Source organism: Phyllobates terribilis, unplaced genomic scaffold (assembly GCF_046119375.1).
Source record: "Phyllobates terribilis strain yellow unplaced genomic scaffold, ASM4611937v1 Scaffold_1__5_contigs__length_1240528914, whole genome shotgun sequence".
Classification (NCBI taxonomy): domain Eukaryota; kingdom Metazoa; phylum Chordata; class Amphibia; order Anura; family Dendrobatidae; genus Phyllobates; species Phyllobates terribilis.
Genome location: NW_027362761.1, coordinates 371,242,947 through 371,253,635, shown reverse-complemented (window position 1 = coordinate 371,253,635; position 10,689 = coordinate 371,242,947).

The following is a 10,689-nucleotide window of genomic DNA, read 5'->3' as shown; positions in this document are numbered from 1 at the left end:
TTTGCTATTTGCATTCAGAATTATATAGTTTTGAAGTTGCATTATTCTTGTATTTGCGGTAATTTGTCATTTTTGAGAAGTATTTTCCTACATAAATGTTTTCTATTTGCATTTTCCTATTTGTATTTGTTCATTTGCATTTGCATTTTGAAGAATAAAAATATTTCTAACGATTAAGGCCTTCATCAGAGTCGGAAATTGCGTTTAGTTAACTTTTACCACCATCATCTGCTGGTAAGAGTCAGAATTCTGTGACTCAAAGTTACTTTTACCAACACATGCTGGTAGTTACTTTTACCAACACATGCTGGTAAATGTAAAGATTTACCAATTCGCCCAGGTAAAAGTCCAAAATCGTTCGTTTATATGGAATACATTTGACTTTTACCAACGCTGTTGAGAAATGTTAAGATTTACCAAGACTTCACCGGTAAAAGTCCAATTTTACTTTTCATTTTGAGCTTTTACCGATGGCCTCGGTAAATGTCCAGATTGACCGGTCAATCCTAGGTTTTACCGGCCTTCTGACTTTTACAGTAACATATTGATTACTTGGTACAAAATGTGTACATATTAAAGTAGAGGCAGTAGACAAATTTAACTTTCAGAAAATTCTTTAAAAGCTATAGACACTAGTGATAAGCAGATCACACAAAATTCAAATTTGCCTGTTCGCATGGATTTTCCCTGGAAATTCAATTATCAGAAAAGTTATTCTGCATGAATTTAATGTCCCTTATTATGCTTTGGGGTTTTTCCAGACCCCAGAACATGATAAATGTAAGATTTTTTTTTTAAAATAAACCAAAACTTATACTCACCTTACCTTCTCCTTCTCTCCGGCCGCCACCTCTGCTTCCTACTCTCTGTCCAGTCCTTTGTGACTCTGTTGTGTCACATTTCCCATTCATTCTTGGCTAGGACTTCCAGGGCCTGCTGGGAATGCAATGCTACAGAGGCAGGGAGGACTGAACAGAGGGCAGAAAACGGTGGGGGATAGCCAGAAAGGTGCGGTGAGCATGTTTGAATTTTTTTTCTTTTTAACCTTTTGCCTGTCCTCTACTGTTCAGCTGGCCACCATTGTGCTGATTTCACACAAACCGAATTACAAAAAAAATCTGCATTTTCCTGAATGCAGATTTTAGTAAAATTGGAGTACAATTCAATTGCACTTGAATAAATTCGCTCATCGCTAACAGACAGCTTTAAGATGGAAAAATAGAGTTTTATATATGTTAGTGGTGACTATTAGCTAATAAACTTGCACTCAGTGTTCCACAAAATTAAATCCTTCATTCATGGAACAGAGAAAAAAGGGTGAATACCATCCGGGTGCCCGGAATCCTACCTCTCAGCACCCGGACGATATCTGCCATTTTTTTCTCCTTTCTAGTTCATGTTTCCAGCCCCTGCCCAGGAGGGTTGTGGAGCCGACGGTCAGTGCAGCATCGATTGAATGTAATACCTTCTTGACTTAATTTTCAGTGTTGTGCTTGTCAAGCACAACTGTTTGAGGTGAGCGACGCTTATCATTGTTTGTGAAGTCGGCCCTGCTCTAATTTTCATTTATTTTAGGACTAATGATGAGCAAGCATGCTCGCTACTGCTCAGTACTCGCCCTAGCATCTCACTGCTCGAGATGTTTGGAGCTTGTTGAGTATTTCCGGGGTTGCTCGGGGGGAGCTCGGGTCCACTCTCTTCATGTTTGGCGCTCTTTACAGAGCCAATGAACATGAAGGGATTGTCTGCCACACACTGTAATGCCACAGCCATGTTGGTTGTGGCATTACAGTGATTGACTGGCAGCACAGCGTCATCAGGTCTATATCAGATCTGGCGCCGCCATGCTCGTTACAGTCTACTCCGGAACCAGGCAGTGTAGAGAGAGGTGCTGCTGAGCTAGGGAGAGATTTGCTTGTTTCTTAGTTAGTGTAGGTATACCACCATATATTATACACATATCCATCTGAACTAACAGTCCTTCTGAGGACTAATCCAGCTGCATAGATATCAGTGCTAGGCAGGCAGTGTATGTGGCAGACTGCAGTGCATATAGCAAGAGGGTCCATTCCAGTTCTATCTGCTGCTGGTGCTTTTACAGATATTTCTATTAAAAGCTATCAGGGGCCACAAATATTTTTTGGGGGATCTTAATCCTGATTATTTGCTTAAAAAGCAATCCAGAGAACACCGTTTATCTGCTCCATTTGCTTGTTGGCACTGCGGAAGACAGCTAGATCCTATCCATATTACAGCGCTAAAAATCCATCTATTTAAAACTGTGGTTTGTCAGTCACACAGATCCCATATAAGTGAGCTCAAAATTCTGACATTTCTGGCCCCCATTGAAATTTTGCTGCAGTGTGTCAGTGAAGTTATTGACACCAGTTCGCTGTCAAAAATAGTTACCTACAGGTCAGCTATTTAAAACTGTGGTTTTCCGTCACACGTACACTACCATTGAAAAGTTTGGGGTCACCCAGACAATTTTGTGTTTTCCATGAAAACTCATACTTTTATTTATCAAATGAGTTGCAAAATGAATAGAAAATATAGTCCAGACATTGAGAAGATTAGAAATAATGATTTTTGTTTGAAAGAATAATTTTCTCCTTCAAACTTTGCTTTTGTCAAAGAATGCTCCCTTTGCAGCAATTACAGCATTGCAGACCTTTGGCATTTTAGCTGTTAATTTGCTGAAGTAATCTTGAGAAATTTCACCCCATGCTTCCTGAAGCCCCTCCCACAAGTTGGATTGGCTTGATGGGCACTTTTTGTGCACCATACGGTCAAGCTGCTCCCACAACAGCTCAATGAGGTTGAGATCTGGTGACTGCGCTGGCCACTCCATTACATTTCCTTTTATTAGCCAGTCTCAGATATGGCTTTTTCTTAGCCACTTTGCCCTGAAGGCCAGCATCCCGGAGTCACCTCTTCACTGTAGACGTTGACACTGGCGTTTTGCGTGTACTATGTAATGAAGCTGCCAGTTGAGGAGCTGTGAGGGGTCGATTTCTCAAACTAGAGACTCTAATGTACTTGTCTTGTTGCTCAGTTGTGCAGCGGGGCCTCCCACTTCTCTTTCTACTCTGGTTAGAGCCTGTTTGTGCTCTCCTCTGAAGGGAGTAGTACACACCTTTGTTGGAAATCTTCAGTTTCTTGGCAATTTCTCGCATGGAATAGCCTTCATTTCTAAGAACAAGAATAGACTGTCGAGAATCACATGAAAGTTCTCTTTTTCTGGCCATTTTGAGAGTTTCATAGAACAAACAAATGTAATGCTCCAGATTCTCAACTAGCTCAAAGGAAGGTCAATTTTAAAGCTTCTCAAATCAGCCAAACCGTTTTCAGCTGGGCTAACATACTTGTGCAAGGGTTTTCTAGGGTTTTCTAAACATCCAATTAGCCTTCTTACACAGTTAGCAAACACAATGTACCATTAAAACACTGGAGTGGTGGTTGTTGGAAATGGGCCTCTATACACCTATGTAGATATTGCAATGAAAACAAGACGTTTGCAGCTAGAATAGTCATTTACCACATTAACAATGTATAGAGTGTATTTCTGAATGTTAGCATCATTGAAAAAAAATGTGCTTTTCTTTCAAAAATAATGACATTTCCAAATCACCCGAAACTTTTGAACGGTAGTGTATCACATATCACTGCGGTTCAAATCCAACCATTTGTAGTGAACGTGGAAAATATCGTCCTCCATTTAAAATGGGCAAGGGGTGAGGTAAGGGACGAGGAAGTGGACATGATGGTGATGATGATGCAGAGGACGAGGCCATGGGCTAGCTGAAATTATGCCACAGCAAACACCCACATCTTCTTGCTCGACCTTCCTGTCCCAATTAATAGGGGACCACAGAGCACCACTATTGAAAAGGTTATTGGTTGGATAGCAGATAATGCTTCAAGTCACTTAGCCACCACAGTCTTCCACATGGTCAAGTCCCAGTAGCCGTGAGTCTGGACCACATATTCCTCACCCTGATCTTCCTTCCTCCCACCATGCTGAGTGCCCGGAGACAACTGATCCCACACTTGGACACTCCGAAGAGCTGTTCACTTTTCCATTTATAGATTCGGGCCTCTTGCCGGATCCACTTGAAGCGGGGCAAGAGGAGATCATATGTAGCGATGCCCAAATATTTGAGCAGCCATGATCACACGAAGGTGACGGTGGGAAAGTGTCACAAGAGGTGGACAATGATGAGACACAATTGCCAAAAAGTCAGGAGGAGGACTAGGGTGCGGAAATGGAAGACGAGGTGGTGGAGAATATAGTAAGTAACCCAACCTGGCAGGGGGACATATAGAGCGAGGACAGCAGCACACAGGGGGAAGGAGACGTAGCACCACAACAGGCAGGAAGCAGTGTGGTGGCCGCAAACAGAAGGCGGGCAACCGTTCCCCGCAACATCAACACGACGGAAGTTGACAGTACAACTGTTAGGTCTTCCCGAGTCTGGTTGTTTTTAAAAGACTCTGCAGATAACCCCAAAAAGACCATTTGCACCACCTGCCAGGCCAGCATCAGCAGGGGTAGCAAAACTACCAGTCTGACCACCACCAGCATGATCAGGCACATGGCAGCAAAGCACCCGACTAAGTTTGCCGAACCCCAAGGTCCAGGAACAGCGTCTGCGGGTGGCACCACTGCTTCTTCCACTCTTGTGTGTGCAAGCCAATCCTCTGTCCATGGCGCATGCAAAGATGCCTCCTGCCCTGCACCTGTCGTTGCACACTCTTAGCTAGCACCATCAGCAAGCACGTCCACGTCCTTGTCCCAGCGCAGCATTCAGTTGTCCATACCACAGTTCTTGGCACGCAAGCCCAAATACGCAGCCAACGCCCCACAGGCAACACTACTAAATTCACACATTTCGCGACTGCTTGCGCTTGAAATGTTACCTTTTAGGCTCGTGGAGACTGAAGCTTTCTGCAACCTGATGGCCGTCCCTCGGTACTCGGTCCCCAGCCGCCACTATTTCTCCTGGTGTACCGTCTATGCATTTCACGAGCACGTGTCCCTGTCCCACAACATTAGCCGTGCCCTCAACAACGCAGTTACTGGGAAAGTCCACCTAACCATGGACACGTGGACAAGTGCTTGTGGGCAGGGACGATACATCTCGCTGACGGCACACTGGGTTAACATAGTGGATGCCGGGACCCAGTCAGACTTTGGGACGGAATACGTCCTCCCGACGCTGAGAATTGCGGGCCCTGGGTCAATCATGGTTGACCCCACATTCTACAGCTCCTGCACCTCCTCTTCATCATCCATCTCCAAAATGACCACTTCAGTCGCAAACTGAAAGCACTGCAGCACTGCCTCGGCCAAGCGGCAACAGGCTGTGCTGAAGCTAATATGCTTAGCTGACAAACCGCACAATGCTGAAGAGTTGTGGACAGCTCTGAAAGAGCAGGCAGATCTGTGTAACAATGGCCAGAACCTGGTGGCGGCACTGAGGCGAGCTCCCATTTGCTTAACCTCATGGTTCAGCGGTTTCTCAAAACCTACCGGAGCTGCTTGTCAAAGTACGCCGCCTGTGTGCCCATTTTAGAAAGTCAGCTACAGCTTCCGCCGCCCTTGCCGTGCTTCAGCAGCATATGCAGCTTCCGGCTCACCGACTGGTGTGTGATGTCCCCACGCATTGGAACTCTTCATTGCAGATGTTGGGAAGGATTTGTGAGCAGAAGATGGCAGTTCTTGAATACCAGCATCAACAAGGCCGTCGGTATTCAGTTCAGACTCCACACATAAGACCTTAGGAGTGGAAATGGATGTCAGACATATGTACCATCCTTCAAAACTTTGAGGACTCCACCAAGATGGTGAGCGGTGATGACGCCAAAATGTCTTCTGAAACGTTCTCTGCTCACAATCAAAGAGAATGCATTGCAGGTGGAGCACGATGAGATGGAGCAAGGAACCATACAGGGAGATTACACACAGCCCAGCCTCATCTCATTGGATGATAATGAGGAAGAGGAGGAGGAGCTATTTTTTTATGCGCTATAGATGGTACTATCTGCACAACTGTCATACCGTCTATTCAGCATGGATGGCTTGGGGACAGGGAGGAGGAAAGTATGGTCAGTCGCCCTCTTGGTGAGGACATGGAAGTCTTGCCTGTTAGCAGTCTGGCACACATGGCTGAGTTTATCTTACGCTGCCTTTCCCGTGGTGATACTTCTAGACCCATGCTACAAGGAGAACTTCATATCTCTTATTCCCGAGGCAGACAGGTCTACTAAAATGGGGCAGTAACAGAAGGACCTTGTTGCGGAAATATTAAAAAAATTCCCATCTGAAAACGCTTGCGGCAGAGGTCACAGTTCGTTGGACAACCAAGGGGAACAGGTGACAGAGACACAACTCTAATCCAGCAGGGGCAAGGGCACACTGTCAAAGTTGTGGAACAGTTTTCTCAGACCCTTCCATCTTACGGGCCCTAATGCGCGGGGTACTCTCACAAGGAGTGCAAAGTTTGGGAAGATGGTGAGGAAGCACCTTGCCGACCGTACCAATGTCCAAGCTGGACACGTGGCATGAACTGGCTCTCTACACCTTGCAGGTTCTGGCCTGCCCTGCTGCTAGTTTTGTCAGAGCGGGTTTTTAGTGCCGCTGGTGGAATTATAACTGATAAGCGCATCCACCTGAAGATGCTGACAGGCTGACTTTTAGAAAAATGAACATGGGCTGGATTGGGCCAGACTTCTCAACACTACTGAATGATAGCAGCGTCTATTCCCATGCACCTCTTCACACCCACACATGGGTATACGCTTCCTGATTTTGTCTATTTGCTCTTGTCTTCCTCCTTCTCCTCATCCTCCATCATCATATCATTCACTACCATATGTAGGGTCGGCGTCCCTGCCTCCTGCTAGGCAGGGACGCTGTTCCCCTCACCTCTCCGCTCCGTGCCCGGCGTCCTCCTCCCGCTCTGCTGGCAGTGCGCGCTGCTTCCCGGCCACTGTGCTTAGGGCGCGCGTGTGCGCTCCCCCTCTCTTAAAAGGGCCGCGCGCGCCGTCCTAAGGAGTCCCCGGCCAATGGCCGGAGGACCTCACCATATATAAGGCACCTCCTCCAAAATGGAGGTGCCCGAGCAATGTTGTTGCATAGCCTATCACTCTGCTTCAGCCCTCAGGTCCCGTTACCAGATACCTGCCAGTTACCTGCCAGTTACCTGACTGATTCCTGCTTCATACCTGCCTGATACTTGTCTATCTACTTGCATTCCTGCGGTCCGACAGTCTGCCTACCAGCCCTGCCAGTCTGTCTATTTATATGATTGCCCGCTCACCTGGGAGCGCTCATCTGCTACCTGCCTGCTAGCCTACCTGGAGGCTCTGCCGTCACGTGCTGTGACCACCTGCCTGTCCAGAGACTCTTGCCCGCTCACCTGGGAGCGTCCACCTGCTACCTGCCTGCTAGCTGACTGGTATATATGTAGCTTACCACGGGCCTGGGTGGTCTGGAGTTGGGACCCGGGCCTATTTGTCTACCCTTTTATATGCATTATTTCAACTTTGATATACAGTAAGGTTTTTAATATAGGCAGTATAGGTACCGTCCCAATTTAGGGTCACCTTGCCGCTGGTGGGACGGCTTGTATACTTTTTTTGATCAAAAATAGTTCACTAAATACCCTATATTTATTATGCAACTTTGCTTTACATTTATATATAATGATGGTAGGGTATGAGATATATTTTTGTCTTTTGTCTTTTGTAGGTTTTGTTTCTTTTTTGCTAGTGTGAACATGCTCCTATTTCTTGCATGTCTACCATCTTAGACCTCAGTTCACATTGCCTGTTTTTTTGTCTTGTTTGCATTCTGTGCAATTTAAGGGTGTGGCATCCCCTTTGTTGAGCTGACTGGTATATATGTAGCTTACCACGGGCCTGGGTGGTCTGGAGTTGGGACCCGGTCCTATTTGTCTACCCTTTTATATGCATTATTTCAACTTTGATATACAGTAAGGTTTTTAATATAGGCAGTATAGGTACCGTCCCAATTTAGGGTCACCTTGCCGCTGGTGGGACGGCTTGTATACTTTTTTTGATCAAAAATAGTTCACTAAGTACCCTATATTTATTATGCAACTTTGCTTTACATTTATATATAATGATGGTAGGGTATGAGATATATTTTTGTCTTTTGTCTTTTGTAGGTTTTGTTTCTTTTTTGCTAGTGTGAACATGCTCCTATTTCTTGCATGTCTACCATCTTAGACCTCAATTCACATTGCCTGGTTTTTTGTCTTGTTTGCATTCTGTGCAATTTAAGGGTGTGGCATCCCCTTTGTTGAGCTGACTGGTATATATGTAGCTTACCACGGGCCTGGGTGGTCTGGAGTTGGGACCCGGTCCTATTTGTCTACCCTTTTATATGCATTATTTCAACTTTGATATACAGTAAGGTTTTTAATATAGGCAGTATAGGTACCGTCCCAATTTAGGGTCACCTTGCCGCTGGTGGGACGGCTTGTATACTTTTTTTGATCAAAAATAGTTCACTAAGTACCCTATATTTATTATGCAACTTTGCTTTACATTTATATATAATGATGGTAGGGTAAGAGATATATTTTTGTCTTTTGTCTTTTGTAGGTTTTGTTTCTTTTTTGCTAGTGTGAACATGCTCCTATTTCTTGCATGTCTACCATCTTAGACCTCAGTTCACATTGCCTGGTTTTTTGTCTTGTTTGCATTCTGTGCAATTTAAGGGTGTGGCATCCCCTTTGTTGAGCTGACTGGTATATATGTAGCTTACCACGGGCCTGGGTGGTCTGGAGTTGGGACCCGGTCCTATTTGTCTACCCTTTTATATGCATTATTTCAACTTTGATATACAGTAAGGTTTTTAATATAGGCAGTATAGGTACCGTCCCAATTTAGGGTCACCTTGCCGCTGATGGGACGGCTTGTATACTTTTTTTGATCAAAAATAGTTCACTAAGTACCCTATATTTATTATGCAACTTTGCTTTACATTTATATATAATGATGGTAGGGTATGAGATATATTTTTGTCTTTTGTCTTTTGTAGGTTTTGTTTCTTTTTTGCTAGTGTGAACATGCTCCTATTTCTTGCATGTCTACCATCTTAGACCTCAGTTCACATTGCCTGGTTTTTTGTCTTGTTTGCATTCTGTGCAATTTAAGGGTGTGGCATCCCCTTTGTTGAGCTGACTGGTATATATGTAGCTTACCACGGGCCTGGGTGGTCTGGAGTTGGGACCCGGTCCTATTTGTCTACCCTTTTATTTGCATTATTTCAACTTTGATATACAGTAAGGTTTTTAATATAGGCAGTATAGGTACCGTCCCAATTTAGGGTCACCTTGCCGCTGGTGGGACGGCTTGTATACTTTTTTTGATCAAAAATAGTTCACTAAGTACCCTATATTTATTATGCAACTTTGCTTTACATTTATATATAATGATGGTAGGGTATGAGATATATTTTTGTCTTTTGTCTTTTGTAGGTTTTGTTTCTTTTTTGCTAGTGTGAACATGCTCCTATTTCTTGCATGTCTACCATCTTAGACCTCAGTTCACATTGCCTGTTTTTTTGTCTTGTTTGCATTCTGTGCAATTTAAGGGTGTGGCATCCCCTTTGTTGAGCTGACTGGTATATATGTAGCTTACCACGGGCCTGGGTGGTCTGGAGTTGGGACCCGGTCCTATTTGTCTACCCTTTTATATGCATTATTTCAACTTTGATATACAGTAAGGTTTTTAATATAGGCAGTATAGGTACCGTCCCAATTTAGGGTCACCTTGCCGCTGGTGGGACGGCTTGTATACTTTTTTTGATCAAAAATAGTTCACTAAGTACCCTATATTTATTATGCAACTTTGCTTTACATTTATATATAATGATGGTAGGGTATGAGATATATTTTTGTCTTTTGTCTTTTGTAGGTTTTGTTTCTTTTTTGCTAGTGTGAACATGCTCCTATTTCTTGCATGTCTACCATCTTAGACCTCAGTTCACATTGCCTGGTTTTTTGTCTTGTTTGCATTCTGTGCAATTTAAGGGTGTGGCATCCCCTTTGTTGAGCTGACTGGTATATATGTAGCTTACCACGGGCCTGGGTGGTCTGGAGTTGGGACCCGGTCCTATTTGTCTACCCTTTTATATGCATTATTTCAACTTTGATATACAGTAAGGTTTTTAATATAGGCAGTATAGGTACCGTCCCAATTTAGGGTCACCTTGCCGCTGGTGGGACGGCTTGTATACTTTTTTTGATCAAAAATAGTTCACTAAGTACCCTATGTTTATTATGCAACTTTGCTTTACATTTATATATAATGATGGTAGGGTATGAGATATATTTTTGTCTTTTGTCTTTTGTAGGTTTTGTTTCTTTTTTGCTAGTGTGAACATGCTCCTATTTCTTGCATGTCTACCATCTTAGACCTCAGTTCACATTGCCTGTTTTTTTGTCTTGTTTGCATTCTGTGCAATTTAAGGGTGTGGCATCCCCTTTGTTGAGCTGACTGGTATATATGTAGCTTACCACGGGCCTGGGTGGTCTGGAGTTGGGACCCGGTCCTATTTGTCTACCCTTTTATATGCATTATTTCAACTTTGATATACAGTAAGGTTTTTAATATAGGCAGTATAGGTACCGTCCCAATTTAGGGTCACCTTGCCGC